This window comes from Heterodontus francisci, chromosome 6 (genome assembly GCF_036365525.1).
Source record: "Heterodontus francisci isolate sHetFra1 chromosome 6, sHetFra1.hap1, whole genome shotgun sequence".
In the NCBI taxonomy this organism is placed as follows: Eukaryota; Metazoa; Chordata; class Chondrichthyes; order Heterodontiformes; family Heterodontidae; genus Heterodontus; species Heterodontus francisci.
Window position 1 is genome coordinate 11,873,849 of NC_090376.1, and position 20,279 is coordinate 11,894,127.

The 20,279-nt window shown below is 44.5% G+C and overlaps 1 protein-coding gene across 5 annotated transcripts in view; it reads right to left on the bottom strand.

Annotated features, from left to right (window-relative positions):
- pak1 (p21 protein (Cdc42/Rac)-activated kinase 1) overlaps positions 1 to 13,075 on the bottom strand; it is a 205,058-nt gene extending 191,983 nt beyond the window's left edge. The window contains exons 1-2 of one of the 5 annotated variants that reach the window (XM_068033117.1): positions 12,927 to 13,075; positions 8,905 to 8,981 (exon numbers count right to left, since the gene is read on the bottom strand). The gene's annotated coding sequence lies outside the window, so the exon portion shown is untranslated. Of the gene's footprint in view, positions 1 to 5,038; positions 5,074 to 8,904; positions 8,982 to 12,813 lie in introns of those variants that run through there. The other 4 variants (XM_068033116.1, XM_068033119.1, XM_068033120.1 and 1 more) reach the window with 4 other exon arrangements.
- Positions 13,076 to 20,279: the final 7,204 nt, after the last annotated feature.

The window sequence follows — 20,279 nt, forward strand, 5'->3', positions numbered from 1 at the left end:
GCATTTTCCCCACGACTGATGTCAGGCTAACTGGTCTACAATTCCCTGTTTTCTTTCTGCCTCATTTTTTAAATAGTGGGGTTACATTAGCTACCCTCCAATCCGTTGGAACTGTTCCAGAGTCTATAGAATTCTGAAAAATAACCAGCAATGCATCTACTATTTCTAGGACCACTTCCTTAAATACTCTGGGATGCAGATTATCAGGCCCTGGGGATTTATCGGCCTTAAATCCCATCAATTTCCCTAACACCATTTCCCTACTAATACTGATTTCATACAGTTCCTCCTTCTCACTAGACCTTATGTTCCCCAACATTTCTGGGAGGTAATTTGTGTCCTCCTTTGTGAAGACAGAACCAAAGTATGTATTTAATTAGTCTGCCATTTCTTTGTTCCCCATTATAAATTCCCCCGTTTTTGACTGCAAGGGACCCATATTTGTCTTTACTAATCTTTTTCTCTTCACATACCTACAGAAACTTTTACAGTCAGTTTTTATGTTCTCTGCAAGCTTACTCTCAAACTCTATTTTCCCCTTCTTAATCGATCCCTTTGTCCTCCTTTGCTGAATTCTAAACTACTCTCAATCCTCAGGTTTGCTGCTTGTTCTGACCATTTTATATTGTATTAATTAGTCTTTTCTCATTACATAATACGAAATCTAAAATGCCCAATCCCTAGTTTGTTCCTCAACATACTGCTCCAGAAACCCATCTCGTACACACTCCAGGAATTCATCCTCCACAGCATTAGTGCCAATTAGGTTTACACAGTCTATATGTAAATTGATGTCACCCATTATTACTCTGTTGCCCATGCTACATGCAGCTCTAACTTCCTGATTTATACCGTGCCCAATATTACCACTACAGTTTGGTGGTCTACAAAACAACTCCCACCAATATTGCTGCCCCTTGCTGTTTCTTAGCTCCACCCAAACCGATTCTACATCTTGTTCCTTCAATCCAATATCCTCTCTCACTAATGTACTGAACTTGTCCCTTATTAACAGCGCTACTCCACCTCCTTTTCCTTTTTGCCCATCCTTCCTAAATTACGAATATCCCTGAATATTCAGTTCCCAGTAACCGTGTCTCCACAATGGCAATTGAATCATACTCATTTACCTCTATTTGTGCTTTCAAATCATCTACCTTGTTGCGAATACTGCGTGCATTCAGATAGAGTGCCCTTAACTTTGTCTTAACATTATTCTGCAATCTGATCCCATTTGATGTTTGAATTCATTGCGTCTGCCTTCTAATTTTGCTTCCTACTTTTCTACTTCCTGTTAGCAGTTTTGCTTCCTTCCAATCTGAGCTCCCTCTCAGGTTCCCAAACCCCTGCCAATCTAGTTTAAACCCTCCCCAAAAGCACTAGCAAATCTCCCTGCTAGGATGTTAGTCCCAGTGAAGCTGCTGAGGTGCAACACGTCCACCTTGTACAGGTCCCACCTGCCCCAGATCAGGTCCCAATGCCTCAGAAATGCCTCCCTCCTGTTATACTTAAATACGTGATCCTTGAAAGGCTATGGAGGGGTCTGAGGAGATCAAATTGGACAGCAAACCTTGATTTTAATGAGACCTATTGTATTGTGAATGGAGGCAGGATTCTTAACTGAATTATCCTTTCACTGGCCCTAGGACACCAAATCCAATCCTACTGCCAACCCCCGTTAAGATCAGCCAGTTGTGAAGCAAACTCAGTTCACCCTACTTACAGATTTAGAAGTTCTTAACAGGAAAGTTCAATACCTTGCTTTGTACTTCAAGCTAACAGATCTTAGCTGAGATGGCAACAGGGCTGCTACAACCTGCTATCAAATTCGACTGGAAAATGCACACATTTAGATATCAATTAAATGCAGCATGGGACTCTGCTGTGATGCACCTTTGTTTCCCCACAGCACCCCTTACACCCTGCCACTCGTACCGCCACCACCCCACCCCCCCCACCCCAACCATCATATAACTTCAAATTTTCAACATAAGCACTGTGATAAAAGTTAGTTAACAGTTTAGCTCCTGCCACAAAAGAAAATAATTTGTCAAACACTTTCGCCAGGAAGACAATGTCCCTTCAAAATTTCCTCAATTTACCCAGACACAGACAAGTCAAAAGGGCAGGCGCTGCCATCATTAAAACCTTATGATTTATTAATTCTTTCAAATCAGACAGGAGGACACAACCAGCCAGATACAAGAGAATGCAAAACAAGCAATAAAATCTGCTATTGCTACAAGATACCAAGATAACCTTTAAACCTTGAGGGCAACTCCTGTTTGTAGTGTCATGCAGGCCCCCACCTGCCAAGAATGAGGCACATTAAAATTGACGTTCATGTGGCGAAGTTAACTGTTACTGGAGTAAAGAAAGAACTTGCTTTTTTTAAAAAAAAAGACCCTCGACTGGAAAGACATTTGCATCTTTACAGACGGTGCTTAAAAGGGACAAAAGACCATTCCCTGCCACATTCAATACATAATGGACTTTTGATTTTTTGATTACCAGATGCTGAAGGTGGGGGAGCTCGCATTCCAGGTTGACTGCTAAGATGGCCGAATACACAAACTGACATGGTCATGCCTGCTAGTCACATGAATAACCTACCGGACCACCTGAGTTTTTTTGAATTTGAACTTGCCACAGTATTTTGAACTGGCAGAAAGCTGTTTGCTTCTGGACTGCAATGACCTCTCCTGGCTGGCTCGCCGCAGCCTCTCCTGTCTGCTTCCATCACTTTCTCACGGAACTCCAAGACCCATTGAAGACACATAAACCCCAAGAGACAAAAGTCTCCTACAGTGAACAAGCTTTAAGAATAATACTGGGCCCCAACGAGAAGCAAGATCCACCTACAAACAAGGACTCTACAGCGAGCTCCAAGCACAGTAATAAACCCCCTTCAGAGATCGCCTCAAACTTTTTCACTCTATTTCTCGTCTGCTCTTTTCTGTCCCTATTTGCGTATCGTATGTGCATGCTAGCGTGGGCACGTCGTGTATCCGTAGGCGTTAACTAAATAGAGTTTAAAAAATTTCACTTTTCTTCTTTAAACCTGAGAAAGCCTGTTTGTGCTCATTTCTTGCCTTATAATTGGAAAGCGGTGAACAAGGATTCACCAAGGGGGAACTCAAAACGTGGTTAAAAAATAAAACACTGTTACAGTAAGACCAAGTGAAGGCTGAAAGGGACCCCGAGACACCTTTCTCACCTGGTCCTAACAGTAGCCTTTAGGCAGGAATAAAATCTGCAAACTGGATTTTGCAATAATATTGCTGCTGCTTAATATACACAAAAGAACTTGACAAGATCAAATCATGTGAAAGTGGGTCGGGAGGGGAGCGTGGAATCTATACTGATTCAAAAAGTGCAAATGGCTGGTTGGCAGCAAGAGGCAAAGCAACAATTTGTGTCTCCAAGTTGACCATTAGCCACAGGAGAGGCATTTTATAAGCACCAGCAGAACCCTGAAATATAATGTCGGCCTGAAAAACGACAGCAAGTGGAATTTGTCAGGTGGAATGTGGCAGGGATTGAAACGATGGAGAGATCACTGATCTTTGTAGCTTAGAAAAGAGTTTTGAATAGACTCAGTTGTATCTTTTCTTCTTCAACTTCACATTTCCCCGCCCTTCACCACTATGCCTTTCGCATTGCTTTTCCCAGGAGAATGCATGGCTGAGAAGTAGTGGTCAGGGAGGTTTAATAGTGTGAGCAAGTGGGATCGGGCTAGTCTTGTCCTCCTTTCCAGTTTATTTGTATGTTTAAATTGGTATCAATGGCTTGTGTGTGCAGCTGGTTCCCCAAGCCAGCGGAAGAAAGAAATAAAAGTAGCATTTATATAGCACCTTTCTGACCTCAGGATGTCCCAACAAAATATTTGAAGAGTCACCATTGTTTCAGGAAACATTGCAACCCCCAAATTTGCACAGCAAGCTCCAACAAATAGCAATGAGATAATGACCAGATTGCCTGTTTTAGTGATGTTATTTGAGGGATAAATATTGGCTAGGACACCAGGGAAGAACTACTCTGCTTTTCTTCAAAATAGTGCCACGGGATCTTTTACATTCACATTCATCTCAAAGATGGCAGCTCCAACAGTGCAGCACTCCTTGGTACTTCACTGAAGTGTCAGTCTGGATTATGTGCTCAAGTCCTTGAAGTAGGACTTGCACCCACAACCTTCTCACTCAGAAGCAACTGAATTACCACTGAGTTATGTCTGACACCAACACCGACCCCCTCACTCCCCCCACACGCCCCCATGAACGCTTGTCAAATTCATTAAATCTGGCCCCTGGGGAAACCCTGCTGAGAAAATCTTGCAAGCAGAAAAATTTATCAAATCCATCAAAGTTACTTTTTGGCTATTTCTGGCCACGCAAGACCCAGACTTTGCAAACTTCTGGTACAAAATCCCCACTGCTACCAATGCAAAAAAGGCCTTCAATCTCCAGCTATTTGGACTCGGCTCCATACATTGACTAAGCACCAGGTGCTGGAAGGTGGGATTAGATGGGGTGGCTAGTTTTTTCGGCCAGCATGGACACGATGAGCTGAATGGCCTCCTTCTGTGCCATACATACTCTATGGTTCTATCCCCAAGGTAACAGACAGCACCTCCAGCAATGCAGCACTGAACACTGGGGCATCAAACTAGATTATGTGCTCAGGTCATGGACTGAGCCTTGAACTGACAACTATCAACTCAACCAAACTGGAAACAGCCCAAACCAGATTACTTTTGACCTTTAAAATTTCAAGCACTCCGACAGAAGGATGAATAAAACAAGGCGACGTTTGCTGACAATGCAACCACTAGGTGGCGCAGTACTTGTACATGTACAAATGCAGGCTCTTCAACTGGAACGTCAGTGTCTGCGACATTCAGGCAGCTGCCAGGATTAAACATGGCATTGCTCAATTTATCACCAGAATGTTTATGGCCAGATCGTTCTAGCAAACTAACCTTACATTAAGTTGGATGGAAGCCCAGTAATATGGTTCTATGTAGTTCTTGGATACTAACCGTAATCCTCAGATCCATTTAATATTCCAGTAATCCTATTAAATACAAAAGGAATTTTATGATTGAATTTCCATTGGAAGATAGTGAATTGTCACCCCATTCGAAAATCGGGCAGAGCATAAAATGTGCTGCCAATTCGTTGTCGTAATTCTTTTACATGACTGACCAGGACTGATTTCACGCCTCAATGGCCTCTCTCCCCCCTCCGCAACTTGCTTTCCCCCCATCCTTACCTTCTCCCCATCCTTACCGGCCACATCCCCCCCCATCCCCCCTCAGCTGCTCACTCTAGACCTCGCTGCTCCCCCCACTTCCCTGGCCGATTGTTCCCCACTCACTGGTCGGTCGGACGCTTCCCACCACCCTCCCCCCAGCCGCTTGCTCTGGGTCGCGCTGCTTCCCTCCTCTCGGCCACTTGCTCCCACATTCGATCAGTCTCCATCCACCGCCTGAAGAAGCAAGGTGGGCTGCAAGGGGTGACATAGGAGCGAGTGGCTGAGAAGAGGGAAGCAGTGCGGCCTAGAGCTAGCAGCTGGAGGTTGGGGGGTGGGGGGGTGTTGGTGGAAAAGAGGGGCCGGGGGGGGGGTGGGAAGCAGGAGAGTGAGCGGCAGGACAGCGGGGTGGCATGAAGCGAGGAACAATCGGCTGGGGGAGTGGGGGAGTGCAGCGAGGTCTGGAGCGAGCGGCTGAGGGGAGGAAGCATCGAGGCCTGGCGCAAGTTGCCAAGGGGGCAGATCTCCAGCCTCAAACTCTCCCATTCAGCTGTTTGTTCCAGCCGAGTGGGGGCTGGATACCCGACGATGCTTCAGCGCGCATGCGTGAAGATGGAGCAGGTGCGGATATGCGATGGCGTTGCCGCTGTGCGATGCTGTCATCCCGCGCACGCGCCACTTAGTTCTGGCAAGATGTAGCTACGCATGTGTACAACCTGGTGCACTCTGATGACGTCAGCAGGCCACTGCGTTGTCAGGAATCACTTTGATAAAACAAACACAGTGCTTTCACTAGTAAAGCATAATGGCATGCATGAGAGATTTTTATACCCTTTCTACTTAAATAAGGGAAATTCCCAGCAGCACAACTATAGACGTTATCTTTCCAAACTTAGATAAAGACTGTTTCCAGTAAAGAAGAGAAGGCCAAAAGAATTTAATAAAAAAGGCCTTTAAAATTACAATAGGTATGATAGTGAATTGAGAAACACTATTTCCTTTGGTTGAGGAATGGATGATGAGGGGTCAACAATTTAAAATTGTCACAAAGAGTGATGAGCAAGGTTAGTAGATAATTCTTGCTGCAGAGCATTGTTGGAGCAAGGAAAGCTTTGCCACAGGGAATAGTGAAAGCAGTGACTATTGCATCTTTCAAGGGAAATTTGCATAAATATTTGATGCAGAGGAAGATACATGGCTACGGCGAGAGAGTAGACCAAGTATTTGTTCCAAAAAGTAATTGACACAGATATGACGGGCCAAATGGCCAGTTTGACACTATGTAATGGGGACGGGAGAAGAGCTAGTAGTTACAGGTTTGTCACCGATTGTGCAGTAACTTGAAATGCTGGATCAAAAGTCTCCATCAGCTGGCACAGCTGTAAAATGAATTACCTGATGTATTTTTTTTCTCAGGTAGCATATTAGTAACAATAAGGTAAGCCCTGGGTGCAAAACCAAGACCATGCCAACTACAAAAACCAAAACAGTAGACTTGGCTCCTGACCTCACTGACTAAAAGGAAAAACAGAGCCACTCAGACAAGTGGCAAAATAAATCTCACCAATGAACTTGACAGGGCGAGTACTCAGTCTCCAATTATTAAAGCATATTGCTGAGTTAATTGCTCAAAGAATGAAGCTAATGCCACTAATGAAAAGGACTTAAATATAAACTCAATGAAACAGTCCAGATAGGGCAACCATTCAGAAGTATAGCAGAAACGCAGTTCCAATATGCAGGCATTATTTTACCCCTCCCTTCCATTCCAACAGTGGCAAAATACAATTTGCAATTCGAATTACATCTAAAGCAAATACTCAGCGGAAAAAAATAAATTGTAAGGCCAGAAATAGTTAATAAGACTTCCTAATTACTTTGCAGCAAGTTTGAATAAAATCCAAGTGACACAAATCAAGATGGAGAGTGACGCAGTTGATTCTGAGACAAGGGTCCTGAATCTTAGTAAAGGAAACTACCAAGGTATGAGGCGCGAGTTGGCTATGACGAATTGGGAAACGTTACTTAAAGGGATGACGGTGGATAGGCAATGGCAAACATTTAAAGAGCGCATAGATGAACTGCAACAATTGTATATCCCTGTCTGGCGCAAAAGTAAAATGGGAAAGGTCACCAAACCATGGCTTACAAGGGAAATTAGAGGTAGCATTAGATCCAAGCAAGAGGCATATAAATTTGCCTGGAAAAACAACAGACCTGAGGATTGGGAGCAGTTTAGAATTCAGCAAAGGAGGACCAAGGGATTGATTAAGAAGGGGAAAATAGAGTACGTGAGCAAGCTTGCGGGGAACATAAAAACTGACTGTAAAAGTTTCTATAGGTATGTGAAGAGAAAAAGATTGGTGAAGACAAATGTAGGTCCCTTACAGTCAGAAACGGGGGAATTTATTATGGGGAATAAAGAAATGGCTGACCAACTAAATGCATACTTTGGTTCTGCCTTCATAAAGGAGGACACAAATATCATACTAGAAATGTTGGGGAACACAGGGCTTAGTGAGAGAGAGGAACTAAAAGAAATCAGTATTAGTAGAGAAATGGTTAGGGAAATTGATGGGATTGAAGGGCGATAAATCCCCAAGCTCCTGTAGGGCCCGATGGTAGGCATTCCAGAGTACCTAAGGAAGTGGCCCTAAAAATAGTGGATGCATTGGTGGTCATCTTCCAAGTTTCTATAGACTCTGGAACAGTTCCTACAGATTGGAGGGTAGCTAGTGTAACCCCACTATTAAAAAAGGGAGGTTGGGAGAAAGCAGGGAATTATAGACCAGCCAGCCTGACGTTGGTAGTGGGAAAAATTCTAGAGTGCATTATAAAAGATTTTATAGCAGAGTACTTAGAGAACAGTGGTAAAATTGGGCAGAGTCAGCATGGATTTACGAAAGGGAAATCATGCTTGACAAATCTACTAGAATTCTTCAAGCATGTAACTAGTAGAGTTGATGAGGGAGAGCCAGTGGATGTGGTTTATTTGGACTTTCAGAGGGCTTTTGACAAAGTCCCACATAAGAGATTAGCATGTAAAATTAAAGCGCATGGGATTGGGGGTAGTGTATTGCGATGGATAGAAAATTGGTTTGCGGACAGGAGACAAAGAGTAGGGATAAATGGGTCTTTTCCGAATGCCAGGCAGTGACTAGTGGGGTACCACACGGATTGGTGCTAGGACCACAGCTATTCACAATATACATTAATGATTTAGACGAGGGACCCAAATGTAATATCTCCAAAGTTGTGCATGACACAAAGCTGGATGGGAGGGTGAGTTGTGAGGAAGATGCAGAGAGGCTTCAGGGTGATTTGGACAAGTTGAGTGAGTGGGCTAATGCATGGCAGATGTAGTATAATGTGGATAAATGTGAGGTTATCCACTTTGGTAGCAAAAACAAGAAGGCAGATTATCTGAACGGCTATAAACTGAGAGAGGGGAATATGCAGCGAGACCTGGGTGTTCTCGTACACCAGTCGCTGAAGGTAAGAATGCAGGTGCAACAGGCGGTAAAAAAGGCAAATGGTATGTTGGCCTTCATAGAGAGAGGATTCGAGTACAGGAGCAGGGATGTCTTCCTGCAATTATACAGGGCCTTGGTGAGGCCACACCTGGAATACTGTGTGCAGTTTTGGTCTCCTTACCTGAGGAAGGATGTTCTTGCTATAGAGGGAGTGCAGCGAAGGTTTACCAGACTGATTCCTAGGGTGGTGGGACTGACCTATGAGGAGATATTGAGTCGGTTAGGATTATATTCATTGGAGTTCAGAAGAGTGAGGGGGGATCTCACAGAAACCTATAGATTTCTAGCAGGACTTGACAGGGTAAATGCAGGAAGGATGTTCCTAATGGTGGGAGAGTCCAGAACCAGGGGTCATAGTCTAAGGATACGGGGTAAACATTTCAGGACTGAGATGAGGAGAAATATTTTCGCACAGAGTGGTGAGCCTGTGGAAATCGCTACCACAGAAAGCAGTTGAGGCCAAAACATTGTATGTTTTCAAGGAGTTAGATATAGCTCTTGGGTCGAAAGGGATCAAAGGGTATGGGGCAAAAGTGGGCACAGGCTATTAGGTTGGATGATCAGCCATGATCATAATAAATGGCAGAGCAGGCTCGAAGGGCCGAATAGCCTACTCCTGCTCCTATTTTCTATGTTTCTATGTTTCAAATAACCTTTTCTAATTTGTAGCAACTGATTTAAAGTGCATGGAATGTCAACACAAATAATGGCACTAATGACAAACAGAGTCAAAAAGAACATACATGTTTTCTGTTGACTGTGTATTTGCACGCACACATGTACATCAAGGCCTTGCAGATGGTGCAGAGATTTACCAAAATGGTACCAGGGAATGAGCGACTTCAGTTACGTGAACAGACTAAAGAAGATGGGATTGCTCTCCTTGGAGCCAGAAAGGTTAAAGGGGAGATTTAATAGAAGTCAAAATTATGAAGGGCTTTGATCATAGGGAGAAACTGTTTCCAGTGGCAGGAGGGACAATAACTAGAGGACACAGATTTATGGTAATTGGCAAAAGAACCAGAGCTAGGAGGAGATTTTAAAAAATCACAGCGAGTTGTTACAATCTGGAATGCACTACTTGGCAATAACAACTTATATTTATACAGCACTTTTAACGTAATAAAATGCCCCAAGGTGCTTCACAGAAGCATTGTAAAACAAAATATGACACCAAGCCAAATATGGAGATTAGCTCAGATGACCAAAAGCTTGGTCAAAGAGGTAGGTTTTAAGGAGTATCTTAAAGGAAGAAAGAGAGGTGGAGAAACAGCGAGGAGTAGGGAAGGTATTCCAGAGCTTGGGGCCTAGGCAACTGGAGGCGCATTCGGCAATGTGGAAGCGATTAAAATCGGGGATGTACAAGAGGTCAGATTTGGAGGAGTGCAGAGATCACAGCGGGTTGTGGGGCTGGAGGAGATTACAGAGATAGGGAGGGACGAGGCCATGGACGAATCTGAAAACAAGAATGAAAATTTTAAAATCAAGATGTTGCTTGACCGGGAGCCAACGAAGGTTAGCGAGAACAAAGGTGATGGTGAACAGAACTTGGTGCGCGTTCGGACATGGGGCAGCATAGTTTTTGATGACCTCAAGTTTATGGAGAGTAGAATGTGGGAGACGAGATAGGAGTGCATTGGAATAGTCACGTCTAGAGGTAACAAAGGCATGAATGAGGGTTTCAGGAGATCAGCTGAGGCAGGGGCGAAGTTGAGCAATGTTAGAGGTGGAAACAGGCAGTCTTGGTGATGACAGGGTGGTGGGAGCTGATTATCCAATTCCCTTTCAAAAGTTACTGTTTAATTACTTCAAGGGGGGGAAAAAAACACAAGGTTATGGAAACAGAGCAGGGGAGTGGGCCTAGTTGGATAGCCCTTTCAAAGAGGCAAATAGCCTCCTTCCATGCTGTACGATACTAGATGCAAACTCATATATACTGTGTTATTTTTAAAGTGCCAGATTAAATCTTATTTAAATGAATGAGATTTTGCAGGGGTGCATATGGAGAAGCAGCTACATTATCTGCCACAATAGGAAGGATTCATCAGTGCACCCTCCCCAGCTCCATCAATAATGTAAATTGGCAGATAATTAAGCATCTCCAAAATTCTGGTCTTGCACATCGCCATAACAATGCCTCCAGCTCAAAATGAAGAGAGTAAAACAAATGACAAAAGGGACATTATTTTGTAGTTTTATTCATTAGGGAAAAGGAGACAAAATATAAATAAAAGAGGAGAAACACAAGCAGTCTGGGCAGACTTCTCAAGCAAGGCTTTGTCCTGCAAATGGTCTTAATACAATATAAAGATGGACTCCACTAGTGGAGTACAAAGCCATGTAGCCATGAGTAATAAAATGAACCAGGTAATACAGTAGAGCACAGGAATAGATTTGGAATCTCAGAGTATTAATACATAACAATCACATCCTAGGGAATTTTACTCTCCAACCGCAAAAAGAGGGGCTCAGTTCATCAACAAAACCACAACTATCACTCTGCAACAGACCTCAATATGGGATCAAGATAATTCATGAGCTAGCAGACCAATTTGAACAGAAACATTAATCTAAAAATATTAAACCAAGGAAATGAATATAACCCAATGTACAAATGAAATTTAGCATAGAGAAGTGAGAAGTATGCAATGATGTATTTTGAAAGGAAAAATAACAAGTCGTAATGTAAAAGGATGTGGAATGAACTGCCTGAGAGAGTAGTGGAGGTAGATTTAATTGTGGCTTTCAAAAGAGAATTGGATAAGCACCTGCAGAGAAAAAAATGCAGGGCTACAGGGAAAGGGAAGGGAAAGGGAGTGAGACTTGCTGAGTTGCCCTTATACAGAGCCAGTATGGGCACAACAGGCTGAATGGTCTCCTTTTGTAATTCTATGAAACGAAATGGCACAATTTTAAATGGGGTGCCGGAACAGACACGCCTGGGGGTTCACACACACATCCCGAATGTGGCAGGACAAAATAAAGCTGCTAAAAAAACAGAAGGGATCTTTGGTTTGATAAATAGAGGAATAAAGTAGAAAAGCAAGCAAATTACACTAAATCTTTATAAATCACTGTCTAGACCTCAGGTGGAGTACTGTGTCCACCAATTCTGACCACACTTTAGAAAGGCATCAAGGTGTTGGAGAGGGTGCAGGGGAGGTTTATCACAATGATACCAAAGATGATTGAATTCAATTCTATGGAGAGACTGGAGAAACGGAGATTGTTCTCCTTAAAACAGAGAAGGAGAGGGCAGGTATAATAGATGTGTTCAAAATTATGAACGCCGAAAACAACAACTCATAGCGTCACTAGACAACTTCACATGCAGCACTTATGGCAGAACCTGCCTGTCGAGGATTAGCCTTCAAAGCCATCAGCAAAGGTGCACCAAGAGAAGACACCCCACCTAAATGAATTGTTTGCTGTGTGTCCATCATCTTTCGATGGAAAGATGCCAAGCAACCAGATATAGAGTAAATAAGAACAAAGAAACTGTTCCAGTAACAGACTGATCAGTAGCCATGGGTCACATTGAAAATAACTGGCAATAATAAAAAACTGAAGATGAGAATTTTTTTTCCCAAACTCAACAGGTTCTAAATGGGATTAGAATAGTTAGGTGCTTGATGGCCGGAACAGACACGATGGGCCGAAGGACCTGTTTCCGTGTTGTATAACTCTATGACTCGATGAACGCATTGGTGGAAGCAGTTTCAAAAGTAACATTCAAAAAGGGAACTGGATAAATACTTAAATAGGAAAAATTTGCAGGGATGTAAGCAAAGAGTTGGGAGAATGGAACTAATTGTGCAGTTCAAAGGGCCAACACAGGCGGGAGGGGCCGAATGGCCGGATTCCGGGTGTACACAGCTATCTAAACACGGTCCGCGCGCCGTTACTACAGCGACGGTTGCTAGGAGGCGCGGGACAGGGACCGCGCGACGTTGCCACAGCGACGGTTGCCAGGAGGTTCGGGGCGGAGCCCGCTCGCAAGCGACCGCTTGGTTGGCTGGTTCGAACCTGCCTTCGAAATCAGTTGGAGAAAACACGTTCCTCACCGCCGCCGCTGAGGAGAAGCCCGGTTTGTTTGATTTGCCTCAGAATCCCCCTCTCTCTCTTCCCCCAGGGTCCTCTTACAGTGTCGGTATCGTCGTTCCTCCTGTTGTCCCGGTTCCCAAGCGCTACCGCTTTCTGCCGCCGGACTTGGCCGCTCGGCTCCGCGCCGCTCCTCCCGTTGTCAGGCCGCCGGCTCAACCTAACCTGCACGGCGAGTCCCACGTGCGCTGCCCTTCGATTGGACGGTGCTCACTTCTGCCGGTTTCAATTGGGTCTTCTCAGCCTGTCAATCAGAGTGCGGCGTCTCAAGTTCGGTTGACGTACAGACCGGAAGTTGCTGCTTTCGATGATGTCATTGCGTTTGGCCATTACATCATTGCAATTATTTAAAGAGACTGGTCAAAGTTTTTTTAGCCTTCTCCCAAGTTTTCTTTCCATCTTTCCTTAAAGGAGACGGTGAGGAATATGAGTCACTTCTTCCTCCTCCACCTGAAACTTCTAGGCTGATACTTCAGCATTGAGGGAGTGCAACACTGTCAGAGGTGCCATCTTTTGGATGAGGCCCCTGTCTGCTCTCTCAGGTGGATGTAAAAGATCCATTGGCACTAATTTAAAGAACAGCAGGGGAGTTATCCCTGAAACGACTCTCTAATGAGAGGTCATCAATCGGGCAGCGCAGTGGTTAGCACCGCAGACTCACAGCTCCAGCGGCCTGGGTTCAATTCTGGGTACTGCCTGTGTGGAGTTTGCAAGTTCTCCCTTTGTCTGCGTGGGTTTCCTCCGGGTGCTCCGGTTTCCTCCCACATGCCAAAGACTTGCAGGTTGGTAGGTAAATTGGCCATTATAAATTGCCCCTAGTATAGGTAGGTGGTAGGGAAATATGGGATTAGTGTAGGATTAGTATAAATGGGTGGTTGATGGTCGGCACAGACTCGGTGGGCCGAAGGGCCTGTTTCAGTGCTGTATCTCTAAACTAAACTAATCGATCACTTTGTTTCTTTTTCCACACATGCTAACTAACTTGCTCACTGTTTCCAGCAATTTCTGTTTTTATTTCAGATTTCCAGCAACCCCAGTATTTTGCCTTTGTATGTCTTAGTTCTTAATAAATGTTTTATTTAAATCATTTTCCTCATTGAAGCAAAACAATGTTTTAATTGTCCTTTGCTAATAAAAAAAACAGTGACAATTACATTATGGAGAATTTTCAAATTCTGCTTCCCTATGTTTCAGTCCTAGCACTAACTGCCCCCTATTGAACTCATATAATCCTGTCAATTCTAGTATTTACAGTATAATTTCCAATAGACTTAGTTGTAAATCACCAAAAATTATATTCTGTGAAACTCTAGTTTAGTACTGAGGCAGTGCTGCATTGTTGGGGGTGCCGTTCTTTGACTGAGATATTATCCTCAGATCATGCCCGTAGGACATCATCATTGTGCAGAAGAGTGGAGAAGAGTTTTGCTGGTTGGGAAACTGTAGTACAGCAAAGTGCACGTACACAAAGGACCTGCAGGTTTTATTTTCTTCAACAAACAGTTCCTCAGACTTACAAAAGTGATCTCAGAGTTGATCCACAGACCGTTCTGAGTTAAGTAACCACATCTGGGGCTGCTGCTACAGTTAGCCTCAGGATCATCAAGCTGAGGAGAGACAAAGTCACACGTGGGTGTTGCTCCTGACCATTATTAGTCCAAATAACTAGCATTTACACAGAGCTTTTATAGGAACATAGGAATAGGAGGAGGCCATTTAGCCCCTTGAACTTGATCCGCACCTTTCTGTGAGATATTGGCAGATCTGCAACCTAACTCCACATACCTGCCTTTGCCCCATATCCCTTAATACTTTTGATTTAAAAAGTCTATCAATTTTAAAATTAACAATTGATCTAGAATCAATTGCCATTTATGGCAGAGAGTTCCAAACTTCTACCAACCTTTGTGTGTAGGTGTTTCCTAATTTCATTCCTGAAAGTCTAGCTCTAATTCTTAGATTATACGAACATACGAATTAGGAGCAGGAGTAGGCCTCTTGGCCCCTCGAGCCTGCCCTGCTGTTCAATACAATCATGGCTGATCTGATTGTAACCTCGACTCCACATTCCCACCTACCCCCAATAACCTTCCACCCCTTTGCTTATCAAGAATCTATCTACCGCTGCCTGAAAAATATTCAAAGACTCTGCTTCCACTGTCTTTGAGGAAGAGAATTCCAAAGACTCACGATCCTCTGAGAGAAAAATTTTCTCCTCATCTCTGTCTTAAATGGGCGACCCCTTATTTTTAAACAGTGACCCCCTAGTTCTAGATACTCCCACAAGAGGAAATATCCTTGCTACATCCACCCTGTCAAGACAGCTCAGGATCTTATATGCTTCAATCAAGTCGCCTTTTACTTTTCTAAACTCCAGCAGATACAAGCCTAGCCTGTCCAACCTTTCCTCATAAGACAACCCGCCATTCCAGATATTAGACTAGTAAATCTTCTCTGAACTGCTGCCAAGGACACCCAGATCTCTCTGCATCTCAGAGCTCTACAAACTCTCACCATTTAGATAATATGCTTATTTTTTATTCTTCCTGCCAAAATGGATAATTTCACATTTTTCCACATTATATTCCATTTACCAGATCTTTACCCACTCACTTAACCTATCTATATCCCTTTGTAGCCTCCTTATGTCCTCTTCACAACTTACTTTCTTACCTTTGTGTCATCAGCAAATTTAGCAACATACCTTCAGCCCCTTCATCCAAGTCATTTATATAATTTGTAAAAGGTTGAGGGCCCAGCACAGATCCCTGTGGCACACCACTTGTTACATCTTGCCCCCCTAGTCCTAGATTCCCCAACCAGCAGAAATAGTTTCACTTTATCTACCCTATCTGTTCCCCCTACTCTTTTTTATTTCACAGCCTCAAGATGTCTCAAAGCACTTTACAGCCAATGAAGTACTTATGAAGTGCAGTCAGTGTTGTAATGTAGGAAACACAGCAACTAATTTGCACACACCAAGCTCCAGTGAACAGCCGTGGAAGAAATGACCAGATAATCTATTTTAGGTTTTGGTTGAGGAATAAATACGCACCAGGCTGACACTCCCAGTGCAGTGCTGAGGGAGCGCTGCACTGTCGGAGACGCCATCTTTTGGTAGGGACATTAAACCGAGGTCCTGTTTTGGACCTTAGAGATCCCATGGCGATATTTTGAAGAACAGCTGAGGAGCTCCCCCTGTGTTCTGGCCAAAATCAAAATCACTAAGAACTGATTGACCACATTTCTGGTTATGTGACCTGGCTGTGTGCAAATTGGCTGTGCGTTTCCTACATTATAGCAATTCAAAAGTACTTCATTGGCCATAAAGCACTTTGGAATGTCCAAAGGTCATAAAAGTGGCTTCATTTCCCAAACAAAAACCCAATAAAGTTCCTTTTATAAAGTGTACAAATTTAGGCTCAATGAGGTTATCCAGTGAGAGTCTGATTCGTACAAAGCACGGCTGAGTAAAGTAGCCTCAACAAGGATAGTGATAACAGCATCTCTGTTGGCCTCAGTGCTCCTGAATTACTGAAGGAATAATCTGCACAGGGTTTCCACTCCTGACCACTACCCAACAAGAAGTCGCTGGTTAACGTGTGAGTGTGAGAATCTCAGTTAAAGCGCAGACAGGACTTGCCCATGATGCCCTCCGCGGTTCAGCAACCTGTTGACACTGATTGTCAAGGCTCATGCCTCATTTAATGGCCAGCTGGGCAAGGTACTGGAGATTGTTGTGGAAACATCATACCCAAAGGGCCATAATCTTTGTTGGGAAGGGGAATGGCAGAGAATATTGATGCAAGATAAAAATTGGCTTTGTCAGTACTGCCACCTTGTGGCCTACGTTTTATTGGCAAAGAATACTGATTAAATCCGACTCCTGTACGTTACTGTTGGATGTCAAAGAACAAAGAACAGTAAAGCACAGGAACAGGCCATTCGGCCCTCCAAGCCTTGCCGATCTTGATGCCTGCCTGAACTAAAACCTTCTGCACTTCCGGGGTCCGTATACCTCTATTCCCATCCTATTCGTGTATTTGTCAAGATGCCTCTTAAACTTCTCTATGGTACCTGCTTCCACCACCTCCCCCGGCAACAGGTTCCAGGCACTCACCACCCTCTGTGTAAAGAACTTGCCTCGCACATCCCCTATCCACTCTGTCCATGCCGCTTATAACTTTGTAAACCTCTATCATGTCGCCCCTCCACCTCCGTCGTTCCAGTGAAAACAATCCGAGTTTATCCAACCTCTCCTCATAGCTAATGCCCTCCAGACCAGGCAACATCCTGGTAAACCTCTTCTGTACCCTCTCCAAAGCCTCCACGTCCTTCTGGTAGTTTGGCGACCAGAATTGCACGCAATATTCTAAGTGTGGCCTAACTAAAGTTCTGTACAGCTGCAGCATGACTTGCCAATTTTTATACTGTATGCCCCGACCGATGAAGGCAAGCATGCCGTATGCCTTCTTGACTACCTTATCCACCTGCGTTGCCACTTTCAGTGACCTGTGGACCTGTACGCCCAGATCTCTCTGCCTGTCAATACTCCTAAGGGTTCTGCCATTTGCTGTATACTTCCCACCTGCATTAGACCTTCCAAAATGCATTACCTCACATTTGTCCGGATTAAACTCCATCTGCCATTTCTCTGCCCAAGTCTCCAACCGATCTATATCCAGCTGTATCCTCTGACAATCCTCATCACTATCCGCAACTCCACCAACCTTTGTGTCGTCCGCAAACTTACTAATCAAACCAGCTACATTTTCCTCCAAATCATTTATATATACCACAAAGAGCAAAGTCCCAGCACTGATCCCTGCGGAACACAACTAGTCACATCCCTCCATTCAGAAAAGCACCCTTCCACTGCTACCCTCTGTCTTCTATGACCGAGCCAGTTCTGTATCCATCTTGCCAGCTCCCTTCTGATCCCATGTGACTTCACCTTTTGTACCAGTCTGCCATGAGGGACCTTGTCAAAGGCTTTACTGAAGTCCATATAGATAACATCCACTGCCCTTCCTTCATCAATCATCTTCGTCACTTCCTCAAAAAACTAAATCAAATTAGTGAGACACGACCTGCCCTTCACAAAACCATGCTGCCTCTCGCTAATAAGTCCATTTGCTTCCAAATGGGAGTAAATCCTGTCCCGAAGAATCCTCTCTAATAATTTCCCTACCACTGACGGGCTCACCGGCCTATAATTTCCTGGATTATCCTTGCTAACCTTCTTAAACAAAGGAACAACATTGGCTATTCTCCAGTCCTCTGGGACCTCACCTGTAGCCAATGAGGATGCAAAGATTTCTATCAAGGCCCCAGCAATTTCTTCCCTTGCCTCCCTCAGTATTCTGGGGTAGATCCCATCAGGCCCTGGGGACTTATCTACCTTATCTACCACCACACTTGTAGTGTCTCCCACCCGCCCTCCTCCTCTAACCAAAAAAAAAGGACTCGGTGGGGTGTTTATAAGGTAAGGCTTTTTCTGTTTCTCTGGTTTTATCGTGATTGGTAAAAACTTTTCGTTCCTTTTTCATTTAACTAAGTTAAGCTTAAGATTAAAAATGGCAGGAGATCTCAGACCCGTATCATGCTCCTCTTGCTCAATGTGGGAGCTCAGGGACATGGCTGATGTCCCTGACTCCTTCACGTGCAGGAAGTGTGTCCAACTGCAGCTCTTGTTAGACCGCATGACGGCTCTCGAGCTGCGGATGGACTCACTTTGGAGCATGCGCGATGCTGAGGAGGTCGTGGATAGCACGTTTCGTGAATTGGTCACACCGCAGATTAGGATTGCTGAGGGAGAAAGGGAATGGGTGACCAAAAGGCAGAGAAAGAGCAGGAAGGCAGCGCAGGAGTCCCCTGCGGTCATCTCCCTCAAAAACAAGTATACCGTTTTGGATACTGTTGAGGGAGATGGCTCACCAGGGGAAGGCAGCAGTAGCCAGGTCCATGGCACTGTGGCTGGCTCTGCTGTTCAGAAGGGTGGGAAAAAGAGTGGAAGGGCAATAGTCGTAGGGGATTCGATTGTAAGGGGAGTAGATAGGCGGTTCTGTGGTCGAAAACGAGGCTCCCGAATGGTATGTTGCCTCCCAGGTGCACGGGTCAGGGATGTCTCAGATCGGCTGCAGAACATTCTAAAGGGGGAGGGTGAACAGCCAGTTGTCATTGTGCACATAGGCACCAATGATATAGGTAAAAAACGGGTTGAGGTCCTACAAGCAGAGTTTAGGGAGTTAGGAGCCAAGTTAAAAAGCAGGACCTCAGAGGTAGTAATCTCAGGATTGCTACCAGTGCCACGTGATAGTCAGAGTAAAAATGAAAGAATAGTCAGGATGAATGCGTGGCTTGAGAGATGGTGCAGGAAGGAGGGGTTCAGATTTTTGGGACATTGGGACCGGTTCTGGGGGAGGTGGGACTATTACAAATTGGACGGTCTACACCTGGGCAGGACTGGAACCAATGTCCTTGGGGGTGCTTTTGCTAATGCTGTTGGGGAGGGTTTAAACTAATGTGGCAGGGGGATGGGAACCAATTGAGGTCAGTTGACAGTAAGGAGGTAGTAACAAAAGCCTGTAAGGAACTAGATAATGAAGTCAGTGTGACTAAGGGGAAGAGCAGGCAGGGAGCAGATGATGAATATAAAGGGACTGGTGGTCTGAGGTGCATTTGTTTTAATGCAAGAAGTGTAGTAGGTAAGGCAGATGAACTTAGGGCTTGGATTAGTACCTGGGAGTATGATGTTATTGCTATTACTGAGACTTGGCTAAGGGAAGGGCATGATTGGCAACTAAATATCCCGGGATATCGATGCTTCAGGCGGGATAGAGAGGGAGGTAAAAGGGGTGGTGGAGTTGCATTACTGGTCAAAGAGGATATCACAGCTGTGCTGAAGGAGGGCACGATGGAGGACTCGAGCAGTGAGGCAATATGGACAGAACTCAGAAATAGGAAGGGTGCGGTAACAATGTTGGGGCTGTACTACAGGCCTCCCAACAGCGAGCGTGAGATAGAGGTACAAATATGTTAACAGATTATGGAAAGATGTAGGAGCAACAGGGTGGTGGTGATAGGAGATTTTAATTTTCCCAACATTGACTGGGATTCACTTAGTGTTAGAGGTCTAGATGGAGCAGAATTTGTAAGGAGCATCCAGGAGGGTTTTCTAGAGCAGTATGTAAATAGTCCAACTCGGGAAGGGGCCATACTGGACCTGGTGTTGGGGAATGAGCCCGGCCAGGTGGTTGAAGTTTCAGTAGGGGACTACTTTGGGAATAGTGATCACAATTCCGTAAGCTTTAAAATACTCATGGACAAAGACGAAAGTGGTCCTAAAGGAAGAGTGCTAAATTGGGGGTCGGCCAACTATACCAAAATTCGGCA